The 11,669-nt window shown below is 45.5% G+C and overlaps 1 pseudogene; it reads left to right on the top strand.

Annotated features, from left to right (window-relative positions):
* The first annotated feature begins 4,112 nt into the window (after nt 1–4,112).
* On the top strand, nt 4,113–9,904 carry LOC110293521 (annotated as a pseudogene).
* The last annotated feature ends 1,765 nt before the right edge of the window (nt 9,905–11,669 follow it).

Here is an 11,669-nt window from a genome sequence, read left to right as displayed (position 1 = left end):
TCTCTCTCTCTCTCTCTCTCTCTCTCTCTCTCTCTCTCTCTCTCTCTCTCTCCCTTTCTCTGCCTTTACTACCCTCTTAGCTCCCCTTCCTAGACACTCCTCCCTGCAAAAGTTATTTAACCTCAGGCCCACCCTCAGAAAGTGTGGTACCTTTTCACCCACAAAACTCTCTGCCATGACAATAAAGGTCTTAAAACCATGAACTGTTTCTTCTCATGGGGATTGGCCATGGGAAACAATAGAGCAGGTCTTCCTCTAAAGAGCTGAGTGTCTAATCTCCCACAGGAGGCCTCTCTGTGTTCTTAGCTGCCCACCGAGCAAGCCAAGGACTCTCTTCCCAGAGGGATCAAGCTGAAGCTCTCTCCTCCACTCCCTGTTCCTTTTGGCCCTTGGGTAGACCCTGCTCATAGACCATGGCATCCAGTGGCATCTGTGGTATCTAAGAGTTTGAGAACCTGTCATCCTCCACCTCCTTGCAGCCCTGGGGACCTCAGAGCAGGCTCTTCCGCAGCACACAGTGCAGAGATCTGTGATGCCCAAGAGTCTGAGCCAACTCTGGCAGTCCACAAGCGTCCTGCCTCCATGAGCTTCCCTAGCCCTGTGGTGGGCTGGACGTGGGCCCTACTTTTAACCCACAGTCTATGCCAGATTGGCTCAAGTGGTGACTTTATTGCATGTGAATCTCTGCAAGTCCCTGGCTGGCATTTGACCTTCTGATCCCTGGTTACTACAAGTGCTATTTGCTATCAATTTCATGACCTGTCTATACAAATGGTCCTTTCACTGTGCGTGATCACATCCACAGCGCACACGTTCTTGGTAATTGTGGGCACAGGCCCACTAAAAACTATAACTCTGGACAAACTAGAAAGAACTGTATGAAATTTGGCAAACAACTCACCATGACTCCCTAACACTCCCACGATGAAGAAATACCTATTTTTGTTGCCCTGTTCTTTCCCTTAATTAACACTGTTTGATTGGAAAGTCAGGGGATAGTTCTTTCTTAAACAGGTAGCTAGCTAGGAAGAGAGGCCATAACACCACCACCATCCACTCTTCTAGATTGTTTTCTTCTTCCCAGGGTGGTAACCTTGGAGCAGGAACTGGGCTCTTGCTTTCATTTGTGTGATAATGATTTTACTGTCTGGTTCATACCAAGCACTCATATGCCAGTCATTAAATAATGAGAGCTAGGCAATTATCTTATTACCTTTCCCTGCCCTGACCAAGGATATCTACTACTTAACAATGCGACAACAAAGAGAAGGTCTATATTAAAACAAGGTTTCACATTCTTCTTTCTCATCGTTTTGAAAAGACTGGCTACAAATTTCAGTCTTTGGAGAAAATGTATCAGTCCTTGGTCTTTGTTTCCCCCTTTCTCTCAAATTTCCTGAGGTATCTAAGTTTAAAAATCCTTGGTAATACAGAAAATCTGTATGTTGCACATATAAAAATTTCCTATAGTCTAAAACTAGCAATGTTATACATCCCAAGCCAATCTCCCTATGTTATTAAACCATACATTATTTATCATGCTATTTAATCCCAACAATTTGAGATATTCCACAGAGATATGGCAGCAATTGCATCTGTAATGAGCCTGAATCCAGAGATTAGGGAAGAGGCAAAATTCTCTACAGTAAAAACTTAAGTAGCTCCTTATGATGCGTCTACTGACTTACTACCTTGGTTTCTTTAGACTTTGACTCAGTTCCTTTCTGTTTTTCAATCTCATTTCCTACTGAACTAAAATTGAAACAACAACAACTATGTGTGTTTGTATAAGCACACACATGACATGGTGTGTACATAGAGGTCATAGGACATCTTGGTGCACTTTGCTCTCTTTCTACCCTGTGGTTCTTGGGACTGCACTCAGGTCCTCAGGCTTGGCACCACATACCTCCACCTGCTGTACCACTTTGCTGTCCCCACTAAACTAAGGTTGCTAAAACTGCAACATGTTCAACTCCTTTCAAATCCTTTTACAGAATGCAATTCCTGTTGACTTTTTAATATTTATTTCTATTTTATTTATTTAGGTGTGTTGGTGTGAGCTGCCCACATTGAATTGAACCCAGGTCCTCTGGAAGTACAGTCCGTGCTCTTAACCTCTGAGCCATCTCATGTTTATTAAGACAGCAAAGATATTGTCCAGTAAGCCATTCCTTTATGTTTATTGATATGCTAATTTTACTTTTCTCCACTTTCAGGATGTTACTACAATGGCAAACCTGAGATGTAAAATGTTGGAAGGCAAAGCCTTTCAAAGAGGTTAGCAGTCACATAGACATAGTGGGCACTTCAAAATAACCCACTTCTCAGTTTCTGTTTTCTTGGCTTTTTTTTTTTTTAACCAGCATTTACTGGCTAGCTCTACATAACTAATATCCTCCCAACACACACACCTTAACACACATAAACATTGTGCTGGGATTAATGCTAGACAAATGCCTTGATACTCTCATATACCAGCAACCCTGTGCTTGAGTGTGAGTGTGTGTGTGTGTGTGTGTGTGTGTGTGTGTGTGTGTGTGTGTGTATACATGTTTGTGGATACCAGAGATGATGCCGGCTTCTTCCTCAGTCACTCTTTTCTTCTTAATAGTAACAGGGAAATCTGCGTCAACCTACCTTATTGAAAAGGTAGAGGATGACGTGGATAAAGAAAAAGCAGAAGATTTTATTCAAGCAAACAACAGCTCCCATAAGGATGGGAGGAAACCTAGAGCCAAAAGTGGAAAGGAGTCTTTACTGGGCGCTGGGATCTCCCTTTTCCTGACTCCCCTCCCCTTCTCTCTTATTGGTCCCTTCTGGGTTCCCCTCCTTAGGCATGTTCCTTCTTCCTGCAGGGATGGAGGTGGGGTGCTTTTCTCACTTCAGTGGGAAGCCACAACCTTCTTAAAGAGGCTGCCTTTCATTTTCCTATCTGCCTAAATTCCACTAACTCTCTTTCAGGATACATAAAAATTACAATTTAAAAATGACTTCTAATTCAAAAGCTAGGTAGTTTTCAAGAGACTGCTTTTAAAAAGACTGTGGTAATTCAAAAGAAGTGAATACTGACCCTGAATGAATTGTTTCCTAAGAGTAACAAAGTCTGAAGCTAGAGATTCAGTAAGTGATTTCTCTCTCAGTCCCCCTATCTTCCCCAAAATTGTCAACAAACTGAAACAAAAATGCCCAAAGTTCTGTTTCTGTCTAAAAGAAAAGAAATTAAACAGCAAAACTCTCCATGCAGTTGGAATACAGTTCACCTGCTGGTTTTCCTAGGCAGCATCCAGGAAGCCCTGGGTTCTAGCACCACGTAAGCCCTGCTCTTGGGAGGATCATCAAAAGTTCATGGTCAGCTTGGACTTCGTGAGATTGTTTTAAAAATAAAAACTGCACTGACACATACCCGAAAGCCACTTGTGATCCTGAGTCAGAGGGAGGGCTGTTTCTGTCAATAAATCCAACAGAGCGAGCATCTGGCTGCAAAATGATCCAAGGAGTTACAGTGGGGTAACGTGTCCTTCACATTTCAACGTGTCCTAACTACAGGTGTGAGCTGAAATACCACACAAATATAATGCAAAACGTATTACAGTGGAGTTGAATACTTCCTAGTACATTTTCTTGTGACAATGTTATTAGAAGTCAGCCAGGATGTCCCAGGGCAGTGTTTGTGGGCATTCTCACCTGTACCCAGCATAGAGCCATTAAAAAAACAAAAACAAAAAAAAAAAAAACAAAAACAAATTTATTGATTCTTTATAAATTTCCTATTATACACAGCAATCCTCCTCATCTCCCTGTCCCTCCATAACTGCCCTCTGCTCTTGCAACCTTCCCACAAAACAAACAAGCACTCTCTCCATGGGAGCTGTGGTGTTCACTGTGTGTCACCTATTGTATCTTTTTACCCAAACAGCTTTTCTTGAAAATGTTCATTGCTGTGAGTTATTGGTCTGGTTCAAAGACTCTGGCTTCTGCTACACTGTCAATACTTGATTCTGGCTAGGACTCCTTTTCGATATCCTGTTGTTGCTCTGTGTCCTGAGGATATTGCAGGGGCAGGCTGTAAAACATGGAAAGCAGCTCTACACACAGTGTGTGGCGGCAAGATGTCTCACAGGAAATTCTCAGCTCCTAGGCATGGGTCCTTGGGCTTCTTGCCTCTCAAGTGCAGCAGCCAGAATGGTGGGAAAGGGAAGAGCTTCCATAAGGATGATCCTTCTAAGTCTGTTCACCTTACAGTCTTTCTAGGGTACAAGGCTGGCATGACACTCATCGTCTAGAAAGTTGACAGGCCAGGATCTAAGGTGAACAAGAAAGAAGTCTTGGAGGATGTGACCATTGTAGAAACCCCACCCATGGTGGTTGTGGGCATTGTGGGATATGTTGAAACCCCACGAGGCCTCTAGACCTTCAAGACTGTATTTGCTGACCATATCCGTGATGGATGCAAAAGGCAGTTCTGTAAGAACTGGCACAAATCTAAGAAGAAGGTTTTCACCAAGTACTGTAAGAAATGGCAGGATGACACAAGCAAGAAATAGCTGGAGAGGGACTTCAACAGCATGAAGAAGTACAGCCAGGTCATCCGCACAATTGCCCAACTCAGACGCATTTGCTTCCTCTGCGCCAGCAGAAGGCACACTTAATGGAGATCCCAGTGAATGGGGGCACTGTGGCTGAGAAGCTAGCCTGGGCCCTAGAGAGGCTGGAGCAGCAGGTTCCTGTGAACCAGGTGTATGAGCAGGATGAGATGATTGAGGTCAACGGTGTGACAAAAAGCAAAGGGTACTGAAAGACCCACAACCTGAGGACTCCCCCACGTTCTAACTCAGGATAGGCGACACTCCAAATCACTCATGAGAAACTGGTTTTGTTGTTGTTTTGGTTTGGCTTGGTTTTGGTTTTTCGAGACAGGGTTTCTCTGTGTAGCCCTGGCTATACTGGAACTCACTTTGTAGACCAGGCTGGCCTCGAACTCAGAAATATGCCTGCCTCTGCCTCCTGAGTGCTGGGATTAAAGGCGTGCGCCACCATGCCCGGCTAGATGCAAACTGCAAGAGGTTTATTAAGGAAAGACCAGTGCACTGGGGACAACTCATATCTCGCACAGGGGTAGAAGAGTCGACCACGAGCTCAAAGGGTAAGGGGTTTATAAGGGCACAAAAACTGCAAACACTGGCATCGGGCTATAGAAAGGCAAAACCACAAACACCTGGCATCCTGGAACAATGGGGCAAGTTCTACTCCCTGCCATTAGTGAGGTCTATTTTGGACACAGGTCTAGGGGCTTAAATAATTTTTCACTCTCTCTCAGGATCTTTCATTCCCCACTCTTTCTAGTAAATAGTTCTAGTCTTAGAACTAGACACTATTTTCTAACACACATGGAAAATTTGAAGCAAAATTCAAGATAAGGGCCTTTCCACCGAGTCTCAAGGTTTTCTGAGCAGTGGTGTCTAATGTAGACCGAATCTCTAACTTGAAAGCAATGTGGGGCTTGCAGGTCTCCTTCTCTTGAGTAGGCCCCCTGAAGCAGCTTCCATGCTCGCTGCCTCACCCACTAGAGCGCCTTGAGCCTAGAGAACAAAGGCTGGGAAAGCAGCATGTCAGCACTATGTACAGAGGCTATTTTTACCAGTGGAGGGGGCCCCCCATAGAGTGATTCATAGAGGGGTGAGTCCAAACTGTTTCTAACCCTGAAGAGCACAAAGGGTAGGAGAGCTATCCAATCATTCATGCCAGTCTCTGCTGTCAATATGGTAAGTCTCTTTAATGGTTCTATTCATCCTCTCTACCTGTTCTGAGCTTTGGGATGCACAACGTAACTTCCAATCAATCCCCAATATCTTGGCCAGTTCCTGACTTACCTGGGCAACAAAGGCAGGTCCATTATCAGACTCGATTACCTTCGGTACCCCAAACTTCCAACTCACGATCTTTTGGGCTCCTCCAAGGGCTTGGATCACTTCTCCAGCTCTGCCCTTTGTAGCACACACCTTGTCTTCTAGGCTCCAGCTGCCTATACTCCATTGCTGCTGCTGTTCTTGTTGATCATCTCATGGTACTGGCATCTACAAAACACTGCTGTCTTCCGCTGTAACTAGGATTCACCAATAGCCTCTCATAGGCTCTCTTCATGGTGTCAAGCATCAAGTCCTTTGCATGACCCCCTTCTGTCCTGGGCCATCAATTGCAACTGAGGCTGCACCTTCACCAATGGCTTTCCATGGCCTATCACAGTGCCAAACCTCAGCCTCTCTGCATGACCCCTTCATGCCTTCAAAACTAGTACCACCTGGGTGACTCTTACACATTTCCAAGTCCTGCTGCTGCACTGGGTACAACTTTGGCTATCTCTGGATCACAGCCTCTGTGCTCTCAGAAAACACTTCCCAGAAGATGTCACCTCAGTGATGCTGGTCTCTTCTTAATCACCGATAATTTCTTAGCTCCAGCTAACCAGCATCTATAGTCCCAGAAATACAAAGTTTTTACTTTATCAAAGCCACAAGTTCAGCTTTCTGGGCCTATGTCCCTTCAGGGAGGCTGCTGGCCCAGATCACTTGCTTTCTGTCCACCACTGCTGCCCCTGCCTTCCTCTTACTTTCAACCATGAAGCTACTGCTATCTGTGTACCAGCTCGGACTCCCAGGCCAAGGCTGATCTTTATCAGCATCCTTGACAAGTAGAGCTATGGCAGCAATAGCTTTCAGAAAAAAAAAAAAAAAAAAACTCACCCGCTGGCAACAGGGTCTATCTTAAGCCACTGGCCTTTTCCAAGGTTCCAAAGTCAGTTCAGGCAAGGCCAAGGCTGGGGCCATTAGTAGGGCCTTTTTAATTTCTTTAAAGTCTTTCTGGGGTCCACACAAACAACTCCCCTTCCTTGGTTAGGGGGTACAACGGGGCAGCTAAGATTGCAAACCCAGGTATCCAGAGCCTGCAGAAGCCAGGGGTGCCCAAGAATTCTCTTTTCTGGCTTCTTTTAGCCACCGCTTCCCATCCCGAAGGGTGTATCCCAAATAAGTAACTTCATTCTGACACAGCTGAGCCTTTTTTTAGCTGAGGCTCAGTACCCCAACTCACCTAATTCTGTTAAGCAGATTGGTCTTATGTTGCCCAGGTTCCCTATCTGTCTAGGTCCTGTCTCTTTCTCTTTCTTCTGCTTCTCCCCTCTTTCTCTCTTCTGCCTCCTTCACTAGAGCATGTAACTGTAATATACCTTCTCTTACCTTAGACAAATTAGTGGGCCATCTTGAGGCACCTCGGAAACCCGCCACCAGAGCCTGGTGATAGATTTTCAAGCTCTCCCTACCTTCTGCCATGTTGTAGTCCCAACCTGGGCGAGTCAAAGGAAATCTCATGTAGCTGTGTAGGCTGCCCGTCAGCTCCCAGGATATTTTTTCTAGCCTCTAACAGAATTCTCTCTCGCTCCTCAGTTGTGAAGAGCATCTGCAGCAGCTGCTGACAATCAGCTGGAGGCTCTGATTTGGGCGATTTCTCTTGTAACACCAGAGCACAATCACAATTTTGGGAAGCAAAACCCAATTTTAACAGTGTAAACAATCCATTCTCTTTAAAAAAATCAACACCAAAAAAACATTACTTGCTACAAAGTTTGGCTGACTGTTCCTGCACACAAACGCAAGAAGTTGCAGCCCCCAATACTTCAAAGAGACCCTGCCCTAAATCCTATAATATTACCCAATTCAGGTGTATCTTTAGAGACCTGTCTCCTTGGGTTGTCTCATGCCGCATGTTGTAGTTCTTAATTACTCCAACGTGGAGTTACCAGTTTTTAAGCACAGAGATTTTTGTAAATTACTTCTAGTCAGGGTACAAAGCACCTATGAGTATTACCTTTGCTTCTTTAAACACATACACAAAAACACACAAAACAAACCAACAGAACCAGACACACCGGACCCTTTTGCGTCCTCCACAAGCAGGCAAAAGAATCAGACGATTTCTGAGGGGGAAGCTTCCACTTCAACAACAGAACTCGGTCCCTCTGATCTCTGGAGACTACCAGGCGTCCCTGGCTCTCCCCACTTCCCAGGGCATCCCCCAGGGTGGCATCCTGTGGTCCTCCTAGCACGCCTGCCAACCACAGTCCTCCAGTCCTTACGGCTTGAGAGGACAGCTGCAAACAGAAAACCCCGTCATCTACAAACACAAAGACATTGTCTTCCTCTTCCACCGGGATGACCAAAACCAGAGAAATGACCTAGAGGGGTTGCTGAATCAGATGGCCTGTTCTCGACAAGAGGGTTACATTATCACTACCGACCTACAGATGGGACAAAGGTCCCTAAAGATTGGGACAAAGGTCCCTACAGATGGGGCATCTCCTAGGGCAATTTTTAAACCAAACTCGGGTGGATCCAAACTCAGGCTGATCAGTATAAACTCAGGTGGCACCAAGCTTCAGAAACAAAAGATAAGACATAGACAAACAAACCAACACAAGAAGTGCACATTCGTTTTAAACAGAAAACAGGCACTCAGAACAGAGACACTGGCCAGCACACACACATTCCAGAGGGGATCCCCATACCTCCAAGTCGATTCTCAGGCGTGAGGGGTAGTTGCATTTCCTGGCCAATGCACCAAATGAAAGACCCACAACATGAGGACCCCCCCACGTTCTAACTCAGGATAGGCGAAACCACAAATCACTCACAAGAAACGGTCTTGATGCAAACTGCAAGAGGTTTATTTGGGAAAGACCAGTGCACTGGGGACGACTCATATCCCATGCAGGAGTAGAGGACTCGATCATGAGCTCAAGGGGTAAGGGGTTTATAAAGGCACAAAAACCCCAAACACCTGGCATTGGGCTATAGAAAGGCAAAAACCACAAACATCCTGGAACAATGGGGCAAGTTCTACTCCCTGCCATTAGTGAGGTCTATTTTGGACACAGGTCTAGGGGCTTAAATAATTTTTCACTCTCTCTCAGGATCTTTCAGTACAAAGGGGTGACCAGTTGTAGGCATACAAAGAAACTGCCACGAAAGACCCATCGAGGTCTGCACAAAGTTGCCTATATTGGAGCCTGGCACCCTGCCTGTGTAGCCTTCTATGTGGCTCCAGCTGGGCAGAAAGGCTACCATCACCGAACAGAGATTAACAAGAAGATTTACAAGTCTGGTCAAGGCTACCTCACCAAGGATGGGAAACTGATGAAGAAAAAAGCATCTACTGACTACGACTTTCCTGACAAGAGCATCAACCCACTGGGTGGCTTCGTCCTTTGTAGTGAGGCGACCAATGACTTCATCATGCTCAAAAGCTATATGGTGGGAACAAAGAAGGGAGTGCTTACTCTTCCTAAGCCCTTACTGGTCCAGAACAAACATCAGACTCTGGAGGAGATTGACCTGAAGTTCAATGACACCTGTACTGCTAGTTTTGTGTCAACTTGACACATCTGGAGTTATCACAGAAAAAGGAGCTTCAGTTGTGGGAATGCCTCCATGAGATCCAACTGTAAGGCATTTTCTCAATTAGTGATCAAGGGTGAAAGGCCCCTTGTGGGTGGGACCATCTCTGGTCTGGTAATCTTGGTTCTATAAGAGAGCAGGCTGAGCAAGCCAGGGGAAGCAAGCCAGTAAAGAACATCTCTCCATGGCTTCTGCATCAGCTCCTGCTTCCTGACCTGCTTGAGTTCCAGTCCTGACTTCCTTGGTGATGAACAACAGTATGGAAGTGTAAGCTGAATAAACCCTTTCCTCCCCAACTTGCTTCATGGTCATGATGTTTGTGCAGGAATAGAAACCCTGACTAAGACAACACCACCTCCAAGTTTGGCTGTGATTGTTTCCAGATCATGGAGGAGAAGAAAACATTCATGGGACCACTCAAAAAAGATCACATTGCCAATGAGAAAGGTGCTTAATTCCAGGATCACTTTGCACAGTGGGCAAAGTCTCATCAATAAATATTTCCAGAAAAAAAAAAACACACACACATGGAAAGCAGACCTCTCACAGATTTTTCAGAACCAGGCATCTTCCATATGGTTTTCTTGGTATGCTTTTTGCTCAAAGAGGGAGTTTACCCTGTTCTGCCTTTCCACCCACATTTAAACCCCTTCTAAGGCTCTCCACTGATCTCCCCACTTCTTTCTGTCAAATGGGCTAAGACTGCATGACAGTGCCTGGAGAGGAACACCTCAGGGAGTGGGATATGGGTCATGCACACTACATGTCTGTTCTTTACAGTTCACCCTGCGGGCCATACCCAAGCTGGGGAGTTCCTGGCTAGTGGCCTGCAAGTAGAATGCACTTAGTACTCTAACAGAGGGCCTGTTTTCAGTACTCAGCACCCACATGGTTACTTATAAGTTTCTGTAACTCGGAGCTCCAACAGTCCACAGTCTAAGTGCAAATGCATACATGCGGGCAAAACATTCGTTCATATAAAAAACTTATTATATATAGCTATAAAAAGTAAAACTGGAAGAAAATGAGGACCTGACCTGTTGATCCAAGGTATGGCTGAGGAGAAGGGTTTTATTGTAGATATGAGAAAGAGGAAAGGCCAAGGCCTTTGGAAGGGTCCAGACTGAACCAGACCATGAGAGGAGAGGCAGGGGATAGCAAGAACGAGAAGAGAGAAGGGAGCAAAGGGACCAAGAGAACCAAACACAAGGCAAAAGAGGAGAGGGCAGAAAGAGAGCAGAGAGAGCCCATGGCCAAGGTGGTGGGGTTATATAGGAAAGAGAAGCTGGGGGAAGGGAACGGAAGCCCCTGGGCTCTAGAGGCTTGTGGCAGGGGATGGGGTAAGAGGTTACAGGAAGAGCCATAGGTACTGAGTGAGCCTAAAGGCCAAGCAGACTTTAGTGTGCTAAAGGAACCACAGTTAGCTATTGTACTGAGTTTCACTAGGATGTGAGCAACAAAACAAGATTCAGTATAATATATGAAATGGGAGAAATGGGCTTGTGCCCCAATAGTTGGCACTATATACTGTGGTACTCACATAGAATAACAGAAGCATCTCCAGTGTCAACTAGAAGAAAGTTAAAACTTTGATAAAGTGCTAAGCCTGGAGGCCCGGAGGGATATTTGACCCACAGGCTAAGTAGAAGTGATGGACAAGCCCCCGTGCTTTTCGGAGATGCAGCACCGGTCCTCCCCTCCAGCCTTCCTCCACTTCCAGGCTATAGTGCAAGGAGAAATGCAAAGGAAGTTTTCAGAGTAAGAGGTTCTTTGGAGCAACTATATTTGATAGGGAGTGCCATTCATTCTAATGGGCAAGGTCTTCCTTACTATCTCCCTAGATTAAATTAGGGCATCTTCAAAAGAATCACTCAGAGAGTTGGAATGTTTTACTAAGTGGGAGGCACTCTGTCCGTTATCCAGATACTTGCTGAACTATAAAATCCATTAGACCTTTCATGGTACAGCTATTAAAACTGATCACGGTATGGAAGTCTTTGGAGACCTGATGTGGATCCCCTGGAATTTCAGGGGGTAAGGAGACCACTGTCTGGCTTTCCACGGACAAGATGAAATATGGAATGGAAGCCTGCTTGGTCATGGGTCTCAGATCACAGATTTTGATGTGTTAAGATTCTCTACAGTTCGCCGGGCGTGGTGGCGCACGCCTTTAATCCCAGCACTCGGGAGGTAGAGGCAGGTGGATTTCTGAGTTCGAGG

The sequence above is a fragment of the Mus caroli genome, chromosome 4, assembly GCF_900094665.2.
Source record: "Mus caroli chromosome 4, CAROLI_EIJ_v1.1, whole genome shotgun sequence".
NCBI lineage: Eukaryota > Metazoa > Chordata > Mammalia > Rodentia > Muridae > Mus > Mus caroli.
Note: the sequence above shows the minus strand (reverse complement) of the source record. Positions and strands in the feature narration are given on the sequence as shown.